This window comes from Argiope bruennichi, unplaced genomic scaffold (genome assembly GCF_947563725.1).
Source record: "Argiope bruennichi unplaced genomic scaffold, qqArgBrue1.1 scaffold_29, whole genome shotgun sequence".
Taxonomy (NCBI): Eukaryota; Metazoa; Arthropoda; class Arachnida; order Araneae; family Araneidae; genus Argiope; species Argiope bruennichi.
Window position 1 is genome coordinate 62,501 of NW_026605928.1, and position 10,000 is coordinate 72,500.

Sequence of the window (10,000 nt, forward strand, 5' to 3'; positions counted from 1 at the left end):
GGTTAAAAGCCTAACGCTCTACCGACTGAGCTATCCGGGCTCGTACGCTCTACTCTGTGAAACTTCCAGTTTTCCTTCCCTTATGCTTCGTCTTAAACATCGCACAGCATGAGGTAACGTAATCAAAGTAAACACGATTTGCCCTCTCACGTCTCTCGTGTCTCTTTGGCAACAAGTCGCAACGGGAACATTTTAAGACAAATCTTCGTTCAAACGCCGACTCGCTCCTGTAAAAAATGTCGCCCAACGTGGGGCTGGAACCCACGACCCTGAGATTAAGAGTCTCATGCTCTACCGACTGAGCTAGCCGGGCTGCCAACGATCTCGGATTGCAGTTAACGTGTCAAAAACTATATCCGTTATAATATCGCATTTTCTCGCTAAAGTCGATCGGTCGCTTTTTTATATATATCTGGAATGCAATACACTACACGTGGAATTCCTGAAACTCACTGGTGTAGTCATGGCCGAGTGGTTAAGGCGATGGACTAGAAATCCATTGGGATCTTCCCGCGTAGGTTCGAATCCTACTGACTACGTACTTGCACCAAAGGTATCAGCTTTTTACTTCGTTCTGAAATCGCGTTTTTTCATATCTCGAATGGAAGTTTTAGTTACATTTACGTCCGCATTTTATGCTACACTACGCTTGTTTTGTGTAAGACGTCGTTTTTCGGAGGGTCATCAGATGAAGAGGACGACAACTTCAATCCCATGCTCGCCATATAATTCCAAGACAAGTCTTGTTATTTTTTTCGAAAAGAGAGGCCAAAATTTCTAGTCCAGAAATTTCGCGAAGTCCGGAAATTCGCGATATACTTGAAAAAAAACGATATATGGATTCGTTTCCATCCCAATTGCACCGAATTGGTATTCGACATTCACTAAATTTTGAGTTCCGTTCGAATTTGAGAATTCCGGAAATGTTGCAATTCAACAATTAATCACCCATGTAGAAGTAAGTCTACGTAGACTTAAAAGAGAGCTGCAACAAAATCCTACCGCCAAAAACTTTTTTGCGAAGAATTCATCGTAGTCGGCAGGATTCAAACCTGCGCGGGAATAACCCAATGGATTTCAAGTCCATCGCCTTAACTACTCGGCCACGACTACCCGTTCGGAGCAAAGATTTGCCTTTGTAGGTATTACCGAAAAGTATCTAAAACTCTCTCACCAACGCGTTCGAAAGAATAGATTAAAAATTTCGGCAAATTTTCCTTTCGATCCGGTGAACGAGTGTCTCTGCAAAAAAATAAAAAAATTAAAAACATTGGCGTAGTTGCGAGCCCGCCAGGATTCGAACCTGGAATCTCCTGATCCGTAGTCAGGCGCGTTGTCCGTTGCGCCACGGGCCCGACGTTCCGCGTCATTCGTAATGCTTTGCAGTTTCTTTCCATTCCTTACTGTCGACGTCACATGTTCAAAAAGATTCTGCTCCCGCCCGAACAGGGACTCGAACCCTGGACCGTTAGGTTAAAAGCCTAACGCTCTACCGACTGAGCTATCCGGGCTCGTACGCTCTACTCTGTGAAACTTCCAGTTTTCCTTCCCTTATGCTTCGTCTTAAACATCGCACAGCATGAGGTAACGTAATCAAAGTAAACACGATTTGCCCTCCCACGTCTCTCGTGTCTCTTTGGCAACAAGTCGCAACGGGAACATTTTAAGACAAAACTTCGTTCAAACGCCGACTCGCTCCTGTAAAAAATGTCGCCCAACGTGGGGCTCGAACCCACGACCCTGAGATTAAGAGTCTCATGCTCTACCGACTGAGCTAGCCGGGCTGCCAACGATCTCGGATTGCAGTTAACGTGTCAAAAACTATATCCGTTATAATATCGCATTTTCTCGCTAAAGTCGATCGGTCGCTTTTTTATATATATCTGGAATGCAATACACTACACGTGGAATTCCTGAAACTCACTGGTGTAGTCATGGCCGAGTGGTTAAAGCAATGGACTAGAAATCCATTGGGATCTTCCCGCGTAGGTACGAATCCTACTGACTACGTACTTGCACCAAAGGTATCAGTTTTTTACTTCGTTCTGAAATCGCGTTTTTTCATATCTCGAATGGAAGTTTTAGTTACATTTACGTCCGCATTTTATGCTACACTACGCTTGTATTGTGTAAGACGTCGTTTTTCGGAGGGTCATCAGATGAAGAGGACGACAACTTCAATCCCATGCTCGCCATATAATTCCAAGACAAGTCTTGTTATTTTTTTCGAAAAGAGAGGCCAAGATTTCTAGTCCAGAAATTTCGCGAAGTCCGGAAATTCGCGATATACTTGAAAAAAAAACGATATATGCCTTCGTTTCCATCCCAATTGCACCGAATTGGTATTCGACATTCACTAAATTTTGAGTTCCGTTCGAATTTGAGAATTCCGGAAATGTTGCAATTCAACAATTAATCACCCATGTAGAAGTAAGTCTACGTAGACTTAAAAGAGAGCTGCAACAAAATCCTACCGCCAAAAACTTTTTTGCGAAGAATTCGTCGTAGTCGGCAGGATTCGAACCTGCGCGGGAATAACCCAATGGATTTCAAGTCCATCGCCTTAACCACTCGGCCACGACTACCCGTTCGGAGCAAAGATTTGCCTTTGTAGGTATTACCGAAAAGTATCTAAAACTCTCTCACCAACGCGTTCGAAAGAATAGATTAAAAATTTCGGCAAATTTTCCTTTCGATCCGGTGAACGAGTGTCTCTGCAAACAAAATAAAAAAATTAAAAACATTGGCGTAGTTGCGAGCCCGCCGGGATTCGAACCTGGAATCTCCTGATCCGTAGTCAGGCGCGTTGTCCGTTGCGCCACGGGCCCGACGTTCCGCGTCATTCGTAATGCTTTGCAGTTTCTTTCCATTCCTTACTGTCAACGTCACATGTTCAAAAAGATTCTGCTCCCGCCCGAACAGGGACTCGAACCCTGGACCGTTAGGTTAAAAGCCTAACGCTCTACCGACTGAGCTATGCGGGCTCGTGCGCTCTACTCTGTGAAACTTCCAGTTTTCCTTCCCTTATGCTTCATCTTAAACATCGCACAGCATGAGGTAACGTAATCAAAGTAAACACGATTTGCCCTCCCACGTCTCTCGTGTCTCTTTGGCAACAAGTCGCAACGGGAACATTTTAAGACAAATCTTCGTTCAAACGCCGACTCGCTCCTGTAAAAAATGTCGCCCAACGTGGGGCTCGAACCCACGACCCTGAGATTAAGAGTCTCATGCTCTACCGACTGAGCTAGCCGGGCTGCCAACGATCTCGGATTGCAGTTAACGTGTCAAAAACTATATCCATTATAATATCGCATTTTCTCGCTAAAGTCGATCGGTCGCTTTTTTATATATATCTGGAATGCAATACACTACACGTGGAATTCCTGAAACTGACTGGTGTAGTCATGGCCGAGTGGTTAAGGCGATGGACTAGAAATCCATTGGGATCTTCCCGCGTAGGTTCGAATCCTACTGAATACGTACTTGCACCAAAGGTATCAGTTTTTTACTTCGTTCTGAAATCGCGTTTTTTCATATCTCGAATGGAAGTTTTAGTTACATTTACGTCCGCATTTTATGCTACACTACGCTTGTTTTGTGTAAGACGTCGTTTTTCGGAGGGTCATCAGATGAAGAGGACGACAACTTCAATCCCATGCTCGCCATATAATTCCAAGACAAGTCTTGTTATTTTTTCGAAAAGAGAGGCCAAGATTTCTAGTCCAGAAATTTCGCGAAGTCCGGAAATTCGCGATATACTTCCAAAAAAAACGATATATGCCTTCGTTTCCATCCCAATTGCACCGAATTGGTATTCGACATTCACTAAATTTTGAGTTCCGTTCGAATTTGAGAATTCCGGAAATGTTGCAATTCAACAATTAATCACCCATGTAGAAGTAAGTCTACGTAGACTTAAAAGAGAGCTGCAACAAAATCCTACCGCCAAAAACATTTTTGCGAAGAATTCGTCGTAGTCGGCAGGATTCGAACCTGCGCGGGAATAACCCAATGGATTTCAAGTCCATCGCCTTAACCACTCGGCCACGACTACCCGTTCGGAGCAAAGATTTGCCTTTGTAGGTATTACCGAAAAGTATCTAAAACTCTCTCACCAACGCGTTCGAAAGAATAGATTAAAAATTTCGGCAAATTTTCCTTTCGATCCGGTGAACGAGTGTCTCTGCAAACAAAATAAAAAAATTAAAAACATTGGCGTAGTTGCGAGCCCGCCAGGATTCGAACCTGGAATCTCCTGATCCGTAGTCAGGCGCGTTGTCCGTTGCGCCACGGGCCCGACGTTCCGCGTCATTCGTAATGCTTTGCAGTTTTTTTCCATTCCTTACTGTCGACGTCACATGTTCAAAAAGATTCTGCTCCCGCCCGAACAGGGACTCGAACCCTGGACCGTTAGGTTAAAAGCCTAACGCTCTACCGACTGAGCTATGCGGGCTCGTACGCTCTACTCTGTGAAACTTCCAGTTTTCCTTCCCTTATGCTTCATCTTAAACATCGCACAGCATGAGGTAACGTAATCAAAGTAAACACGATTTGCCCTCCCACGTCTCTCGTGTCTCTTTGGCAACAAGTCGCAACGGGAACATTTTAAGACAAATCTTCGTTCAAACGCCGACTCGCTCCTGTAAAAAATGTCGCCCAACGTGGGGCTCGAACCCACGACCCTGAGATTAAGAGTCTCATGCTCTACCGACTGAGCTAGCCGGGCTGCCAACGATCTCGGATTGCAGTTAACGTGTCAAAAACTATATCCGTTATAATATCGCATTTTCTCGCTAAAGTCGATCGGTCGCTTTTTTATATATATCTGGAATGCAATACACTACACGTGGAATTCCTGAAACTCACTGGTGTAGTCATGGCCGAGTGGTTAAGGCGATGGACTAGAAATCCATTGGGATCTTCCCGCGTAGGTTCGAATCCTACTGACTACGTACTTGCACCAAAGGTATCAGCTTTTTACTTCGTTCTGAAATCGCGTTTTTTCATATCTCGAATGGAAGTTTTAGTTACATTTACGTCCGCATTTTATGCTACACTACGCTTGTTTTGTGTAAGACGTCGTTTTTCGGAGGGTCATCAGATGAAGAGGACGACAACTTCAATCCCATGCTCGCCATATAATTCCAAGACAAGTCTTGTTATTTTTTTCGAAAAGAGAGGCCAAAATTTCTAGTCCAGAAATTTCGCGAAGTCCGGAAATTCGCGATATACTTGAAAAAAAAAACGATATATGCCTTCGTTTCCATCCCAATTGCACCGAATTGGTATTCGACATTCACTAAATTTTGAGTTCCGTTCGAATTTGAGAATTCCGGAAATGTTGCAATTCAACAATTAATCACCCATGTAGAAGTAAGTCTACGTAGACTTAAAAGAGAGCTGCAACAAAATCCTACCGCCAAAAACTTTTTTGCGAAGAATTCATCGTAGTCGGCAGGATTCGAACCTGCGCGGGAATAACCCAATGGATTTCAAGTCCATCGCCGTAACCACTCGGCCACGAATACCCGTTCGGAGCAAAGATTTGCCTTTGTAGGTATTACCGAAAAGTATCTAAAACTCTCTCACCAACGCGTTCGAAAGAATAGATTAAAAATTTCGGCAAATTTTCCTTTCGATCCGGTGAACGAGTGTCTCTGCAAACAAAATAAAAAAATTAAAAACATTGGCGTAGTTGCGAGCCCGCCGGGATTCGAACCTGGAATCTCCTGATCCGTAGTCAGGCGCGTTGTCCGTTGTGCCACGGGCCCGACGTTCCGCGTCATTCGTAATGCTTTGCAGTTTCTTTCCATTCCTTACTGTCGACGTCACATGTTCAAAAAGATTCTGCTCCCGCCCGAACAGGGACTCGAACCCTGGACCGTTAGGTTAAAAGCCTAACGCTCTACCGACTGAGCTATCCGGGCTCGTACGCTCTACTCTGTGAAACTTCCAGTTTTCCTTCCCTTATGCTTCGTCTTAAACATCGCACAGCATGAGGTAACGTAATCAAAGTAAACACGATTTGCCCTCTCACGTCTCTCGTGTCTCTTTGGCAACAAGTCGCAACGGGAACATTTTAAGACAAATCTTCGTTCAAACGCCGACTCGCTCCTGTAAAAAATGTCGCCCAACGTGGGGCTGGAACCCACGACCCTGAGATTAAGAGTCTCATGCTCTACCGACTGAGCTAGCCGGGCTGCCAACGATCTCGGATTGCAGTTAACGTGTCAAAAACTATATCCGTTATAATATCGCATTTTCTCGCTAAAGTCGATCGGTCGCTTTTTTATATATATCTGGAATGCAATACACTACACGTGGAATTCCTGAAACTCACTGGTGTAGTCATGGCCGAGTGGTTAAGGCGATGGACTAGAAATCCATTGGGATCTTCCCGCGTAGGTTCGAATCCTACTGACTACGTACTTGCACCAAAGGTATCAGCTTTTTACTTCGTTCTGAAATCGCGTTTTTTCATATCTCGAATGGAAGTTTTAGTTACATTTACGTCCGCATTTTATGCTACACTACGCTTGTTTTGTGTAAGACGTCGTTTTTCGGAGGGTCATCAGATGAAGAGGACGACAACTTCAATCCCATGCTCGCCATATAATTCCAAGACAAGTCTTGTTATTTTTTTCGAAAAGAGAGGCCAAAATTTCTAGTCCAGAAATTTCGCGAAGTCCGGAAATTCGCGATATACTTGAAAAAAAACGATATATGGATTCGTTTCCATCCCAATTGCACCGAATTGGTATTCGACATTCACTAAATTTTGAGTTCCGTTCGAATTTGAGAATTCCGGAAATGTTGCAATTCAACAATTAATCACCCATGTAGAAGTAAGTCTACGTAGACTTAAAAGAGAGCTGCAACAAAATCCTACCGCCAAAAACTTTTTTGCGAAGAATTCATCGTAGTCGGCAGGATTCAAACCTGCGCGGGAATAACCCAATGGATTTCAAGTCCATCGCCTTAACTACTCGGCCACGACTACCCGTTCGGAGCAAAGATTTGCCTTTGTAGGTATTACCGAAAAGTATCTAAAACTCTCTCACCAACGCGTTCGAAAGAATAGATTAAAAATTTCGGCAAATTTTCCTTTCGATCCGGTGAACGAGTGTCTCTGCAAAAAAATAAAAAAATTAAAAACATTGGCGTAGTTGCGAGCCCGCCAGGATTCGAACCTGGAATCTCCTGATCCGTAGTCAGGCGCGTTGTCCGTTGCGCCACGGGCCCGACGTTCCGCGTCATTCGTAATGCTTTGCAGTTTCTTTCCATTCCTTACTGTCGACGTCACATGTTCAAAAAGATTCTGCTCCCGCCCGAACAGGGACTCGAACCCTGGACCGTTAGGTTAAAAGCCTAACGCTCTACCGACTGAGCTATCCGGGCTCGTACGCTCTACTCTGTGAAACTTCCAGTTTTCCTTCCCTTATGCTTCGTCTTAAACATCGCACAGCATGAGGTAACGTAATCAAAGTAAACACGATTTGCCCTCCCACGTCTCTCGTGTCTCTTTGGCAACAAGTCGCAACGGGAACATTTTAAGACAAAACTTCGTTCAAACGCCGACTCGCTCCTGTAAAAAATGTCGCCCAACGTGGGGCTCGAACCCACGACCCTGAGATTAAGAGTCTCATGCTCTACCGACTGAGCTAGCCGGGCTGCCAACGATCTCGGATTGCAGTTAACGTGTCAAAAACTATATCCGTTATAATATCGCATTTTCTCGCTAAAGTCGATCGGTCGCTTTTTTATATATATCTGGAATGCAATACACTACACGTGGAATTCCTGAAACTCACTGGTGTAGTCATGGCCGAGTGGTTAAAGCAATGGACTAGAAATCCATTGGGATCTTCCCGCGTAGGTACGAATCCTACTGACTACGTACTTGCACCAAAGGTATCAGTTTTTTACTTCGTTCTGAAATCGCGTTTTTTCATATCTCGAATGGAAGTTTTAGTTACATTTACGTCCGCATTTTATGCTACACTACGCTTGTATTGTGTAAGACGTCGTTTTTCGGAGGGTCATCAGATGAAGAGGACGACAACTTCAATCCCATGCTCGCCATATAATTCCAAGACAAGTCTTGTTATTTTTTTCGAAAAGAGAGGCCAAGATTTCTAGTCCAGAAATTTCGCGAAGTCCGGAAATTCGCGATATACTTGAAAAAAAAACGATATATGCCTTCGTTTCCATCCCAATTGCACCGAATTGGTATTCGACATTCACTAAATTTTGAGTTCCGTTCGAATTTGAGAATTCCGGAAATGTTGCAATTCAACAATTAATCACCCATGTAGAAGTAAGTCTACGTAGACTTAAAAGAGAGCTGCAACAAAATCCTACCGCCAAAAACTTTTTTGCGAAGAATTCGTCGTAGTCGGCAGGATTCGAACCTGCGCGGGAATAACCCAATGGATTTCAAGTCCATCGCCTTAACCACTCGGCCACGACTACCCGTTCGGAGCAAAGATTTGCCTTTGTAGGTATTACCGAAAAGTATCTAAAACTCTCTCACCAACGCGTTCGAAAGAATAGATTAAAAATTTCGGCAAATTTTCCTTTCGATCCGGTGAACGAGTGTCTCTGCAAACAAAATAAAAAAATTAAAAACATTGGCGTAGTTGCGAGCCCGCCGGGATTCGAACCTGGAATCTCCTGATCCGTAGTCAGGCGCGTTGTCCGTTGCGCCACGGGCCCGACGTTCCGCGTCATTCGTAATGCTTTGCAGTTTCTTTCCATTCCTTACTGTCAACGTCACATGTTCAAAAAGATTCTGCTCCCGCCCGAACAGGGACTCGAACCCTGGACCGTTAGGTTAAAAGCCTAACGCTCTACCGACTGAGCTATGCGGGCTCGTGCGCTCTACTCTGTGAAACTTCCAGTTTTCCTTCCCTTATGCTTCATCTTAAACATCGCACAGCATGAGGTAACGTAATCAAAGTAAACACGATTTGCCCTCCCACGTCTCTCGTGTCTCTTTGGCAACAAGTCGCAACGGGAACATTTTAAGACAAATCTTCGTTCAAACGCCGACTCGCTCCTGTAAAAAATGTCGCCCAACGTGGGGCTCGAACCCACGACCCTGAGATTAAGAGTCTCATGCTCTACCGACTGAGCTAGCCGGGCTGCCAACGATCTCGGATTGCAGTTAACGTGTCAAAAACTATATCCATTATAATATCGCATTTTCTCGCTAAAGTCGATCGGTCGCTTTTTTATATATATCTGGAATGCAATACACTACACGTGGAATTCCTGAAACTGACTGGTGTAGTCATGGCCGAGTGGTTAAGGCGATGGACTAGAAATCCATTGGGATCTTCCCGCGTAGGTTCGAATCCTACTGAATACGTACTTGCACCAAAGGTATCAGTTTTTTACTTCGTTCTGAAATCGCGTTTTTTCATATCTCGAATGGAAGTTTTAGTTACATTTACGTCCGCATTTTATGCTACACTACGCTTGTTTTGTGTAAGACGTCGTTTTTCGGAGGGTCATCAGATGAAGAGGACGACAACTTCAATCCCATGCTCGCCATATAATTCCAAGACAAGTCTTGTTATTTTTTCGAAAAGAGAGGCCAAGATTTCTAGTCCAGAAATTTCGCGAAGTCCGGAAATTCGCGATATACTTCCAAAAAAAACGATATATGCCTTCGTTTCCATCCCAATTGCACCGAATTGGTATTCGACATTCACTAAATTTTGAGTTCCGTTCGAATTTGAGAATTCCGGAAATGTTGCAATTCAACAATTAATCACCCATGTAGAAGTAAGTCTACGTAGACTTAAAAGAGAGCTGCAACAAAATCCTACCGCCAAAAACATTTTTGCGAAGAATTCGTCGTAGTCGGCAGGATTCGAACCTGCGCGGGAATAACCCAATGGATTTCAAGTCCATCGCCTTAACCACTCGGCCACGACTACCCGTTCGGAGCAAAGATTTGCCTTTGTAGGTATTACCGAAAAGTATCTAAAAC

General features: G+C 44.2%; 34 non-coding genes across 34 annotated transcripts in view; 7 read left to right on the forward strand and 27 right to left on the reverse strand.

The window, feature by feature from the left end:
* Trnak-uuu (transfer RNA lysine (anticodon UUU)) overlaps positions 1–40 on the reverse strand; it is a 73-nt gene extending 33 nt beyond the window's left edge. Inside the window, exon 1 of the tRNA in view lies at positions 1–40. This exon is cut by the window's left edge and continues 33 nt beyond it. This is a non-coding gene — a tRNA (tRNA-Lys).
* Positions 41–240: 200 nt separating this feature from the next.
* On the reverse strand, positions 241–313 carry Trnak-cuu (transfer RNA lysine (anticodon CUU)). The gene has a single exon. It is a non-coding gene; the product is annotated as a tRNA-Lys (tRNA).
* Positions 314–457: 144 nt separating this feature from the next.
* Positions 458–539, forward strand: Trnas-aga (transfer RNA serine (anticodon AGA)). The gene has a single exon. It is a non-coding gene; the product is annotated as a tRNA-Ser (tRNA).
* A 492-nt stretch (positions 540–1,031) lies between these two features.
* Positions 1,032–1,113, reverse strand: Trnas-uga (transfer RNA serine (anticodon UGA)). Its single transcript has one exon. It is a non-coding gene; the product is annotated as a tRNA-Ser (tRNA).
* Positions 1,114–1,282: 169 nt separating this feature from the next.
* Positions 1,283–1,355, reverse strand: Trnar-acg (transfer RNA arginine (anticodon ACG)). Its single transcript has one exon. It is a non-coding gene; the product is annotated as a tRNA-Arg (tRNA).
* An 83-nt stretch (positions 1,356–1,438) lies between these two features.
* Positions 1,439–1,511, reverse strand: Trnak-uuu (transfer RNA lysine (anticodon UUU)). Its single transcript has one exon. It is a non-coding gene; the product is annotated as a tRNA-Lys (tRNA).
* Positions 1,512–1,711: 200 nt separating this feature from the next.
* Trnak-cuu (transfer RNA lysine (anticodon CUU)) lies at positions 1,712–1,784 on the reverse strand. Its single transcript has one exon. It is a non-coding gene; the product is annotated as a tRNA-Lys (tRNA).
* Positions 1,785–1,928: 144 nt separating this feature from the next.
* Positions 1,929–2,010, forward strand: Trnas-aga (transfer RNA serine (anticodon AGA)). Its single transcript has one exon. It is a non-coding gene; the product is annotated as a tRNA-Ser (tRNA).
* A 493-nt stretch (positions 2,011–2,503) lies between these two features.
* On the reverse strand, positions 2,504–2,585 carry Trnas-uga (transfer RNA serine (anticodon UGA)). The gene has a single exon. It is a non-coding gene; the product is annotated as a tRNA-Ser (tRNA).
* A 170-nt stretch (positions 2,586–2,755) lies between these two features.
* Trnar-acg (transfer RNA arginine (anticodon ACG)) lies at positions 2,756–2,828 on the reverse strand. Its single transcript has one exon. It is a non-coding gene; the product is annotated as a tRNA-Arg (tRNA).
* Positions 2,829–2,911: 83 nt separating this feature from the next.
* Positions 2,912–2,984, reverse strand: Trnak-uuu (transfer RNA lysine (anticodon UUU)). Its single transcript has one exon. It is a non-coding gene; the product is annotated as a tRNA-Lys (tRNA).
* Positions 2,985–3,184: 200 nt separating this feature from the next.
* On the reverse strand, positions 3,185–3,257 carry Trnak-cuu (transfer RNA lysine (anticodon CUU)). Its single transcript has one exon. It is a non-coding gene; the product is annotated as a tRNA-Lys (tRNA).
* Positions 3,258–3,401: 144 nt separating this feature from the next.
* Positions 3,402–3,483, forward strand: Trnas-aga (transfer RNA serine (anticodon AGA)). Its single transcript has one exon. It is a non-coding gene; the product is annotated as a tRNA-Ser (tRNA).
* Positions 3,484–3,975: 492 nt separating this feature from the next.
* On the reverse strand, positions 3,976–4,057 carry Trnas-uga (transfer RNA serine (anticodon UGA)). Its single transcript has one exon. It is a non-coding gene; the product is annotated as a tRNA-Ser (tRNA).
* Positions 4,058–4,227: 170 nt separating this feature from the next.
* On the reverse strand, positions 4,228–4,300 carry Trnar-acg (transfer RNA arginine (anticodon ACG)). Its single transcript has one exon. It is a non-coding gene; the product is annotated as a tRNA-Arg (tRNA).
* An 83-nt stretch (positions 4,301–4,383) lies between these two features.
* Trnak-uuu (transfer RNA lysine (anticodon UUU)) lies at positions 4,384–4,456 on the reverse strand. The gene has a single exon. It is a non-coding gene; the product is annotated as a tRNA-Lys (tRNA).
* A 200-nt stretch (positions 4,457–4,656) lies between these two features.
* Positions 4,657–4,729, reverse strand: Trnak-cuu (transfer RNA lysine (anticodon CUU)). The gene has a single exon. It is a non-coding gene; the product is annotated as a tRNA-Lys (tRNA).
* Positions 4,730–4,873: 144 nt separating this feature from the next.
* Trnas-aga (transfer RNA serine (anticodon AGA)) lies at positions 4,874–4,955 on the forward strand. The gene has a single exon. It is a non-coding gene; the product is annotated as a tRNA-Ser (tRNA).
* Positions 4,956–5,449: 494 nt separating this feature from the next.
* Trnas-uga (transfer RNA serine (anticodon UGA)) lies at positions 5,450–5,531 on the reverse strand. The gene has a single exon. It is a non-coding gene; the product is annotated as a tRNA-Ser (tRNA).
* A 170-nt stretch (positions 5,532–5,701) lies between these two features.
* Trnar-acg (transfer RNA arginine (anticodon ACG)) lies at positions 5,702–5,774 on the reverse strand. The gene has a single exon. It is a non-coding gene; the product is annotated as a tRNA-Arg (tRNA).
* Positions 5,775–5,857: 83 nt separating this feature from the next.
* Positions 5,858–5,930, reverse strand: Trnak-uuu (transfer RNA lysine (anticodon UUU)). Its single transcript has one exon. It is a non-coding gene; the product is annotated as a tRNA-Lys (tRNA).
* Positions 5,931–6,130: 200 nt separating this feature from the next.
* On the reverse strand, positions 6,131–6,203 carry Trnak-cuu (transfer RNA lysine (anticodon CUU)). The gene has a single exon. It is a non-coding gene; the product is annotated as a tRNA-Lys (tRNA).
* Positions 6,204–6,347: 144 nt separating this feature from the next.
* Trnas-aga (transfer RNA serine (anticodon AGA)) lies at positions 6,348–6,429 on the forward strand. Its single transcript has one exon. It is a non-coding gene; the product is annotated as a tRNA-Ser (tRNA).
* Positions 6,430–6,921: 492 nt separating this feature from the next.
* On the reverse strand, positions 6,922–7,003 carry Trnas-uga (transfer RNA serine (anticodon UGA)). Its single transcript has one exon. It is a non-coding gene; the product is annotated as a tRNA-Ser (tRNA).
* A 169-nt stretch (positions 7,004–7,172) lies between these two features.
* Positions 7,173–7,245, reverse strand: Trnar-acg (transfer RNA arginine (anticodon ACG)). Its single transcript has one exon. It is a non-coding gene; the product is annotated as a tRNA-Arg (tRNA).
* Positions 7,246–7,328: 83 nt separating this feature from the next.
* Trnak-uuu (transfer RNA lysine (anticodon UUU)) lies at positions 7,329–7,401 on the reverse strand. The gene has a single exon. It is a non-coding gene; the product is annotated as a tRNA-Lys (tRNA).
* A 200-nt stretch (positions 7,402–7,601) lies between these two features.
* Trnak-cuu (transfer RNA lysine (anticodon CUU)) lies at positions 7,602–7,674 on the reverse strand. Its single transcript has one exon. It is a non-coding gene; the product is annotated as a tRNA-Lys (tRNA).
* A 144-nt stretch (positions 7,675–7,818) lies between these two features.
* Positions 7,819–7,900, forward strand: Trnas-aga (transfer RNA serine (anticodon AGA)). Its single transcript has one exon. It is a non-coding gene; the product is annotated as a tRNA-Ser (tRNA).
* A 493-nt stretch (positions 7,901–8,393) lies between these two features.
* Positions 8,394–8,475, reverse strand: Trnas-uga (transfer RNA serine (anticodon UGA)). Its single transcript has one exon. It is a non-coding gene; the product is annotated as a tRNA-Ser (tRNA).
* A 170-nt stretch (positions 8,476–8,645) lies between these two features.
* Positions 8,646–8,718, reverse strand: Trnar-acg (transfer RNA arginine (anticodon ACG)). Its single transcript has one exon. It is a non-coding gene; the product is annotated as a tRNA-Arg (tRNA).
* An 83-nt stretch (positions 8,719–8,801) lies between these two features.
* Positions 8,802–8,874, reverse strand: Trnak-uuu (transfer RNA lysine (anticodon UUU)). The gene has a single exon. It is a non-coding gene; the product is annotated as a tRNA-Lys (tRNA).
* A 200-nt stretch (positions 8,875–9,074) lies between these two features.
* Positions 9,075–9,147, reverse strand: Trnak-cuu (transfer RNA lysine (anticodon CUU)). The gene has a single exon. It is a non-coding gene; the product is annotated as a tRNA-Lys (tRNA).
* Positions 9,148–9,291: 144 nt separating this feature from the next.
* Trnas-aga (transfer RNA serine (anticodon AGA)) lies at positions 9,292–9,373 on the forward strand. The gene has a single exon. It is a non-coding gene; the product is annotated as a tRNA-Ser (tRNA).
* A 492-nt stretch (positions 9,374–9,865) lies between these two features.
* Positions 9,866–9,947, reverse strand: Trnas-uga (transfer RNA serine (anticodon UGA)). Its single transcript has one exon. It is a non-coding gene; the product is annotated as a tRNA-Ser (tRNA).
* Positions 9,948–10,000: the final 53 nt, after the last annotated feature.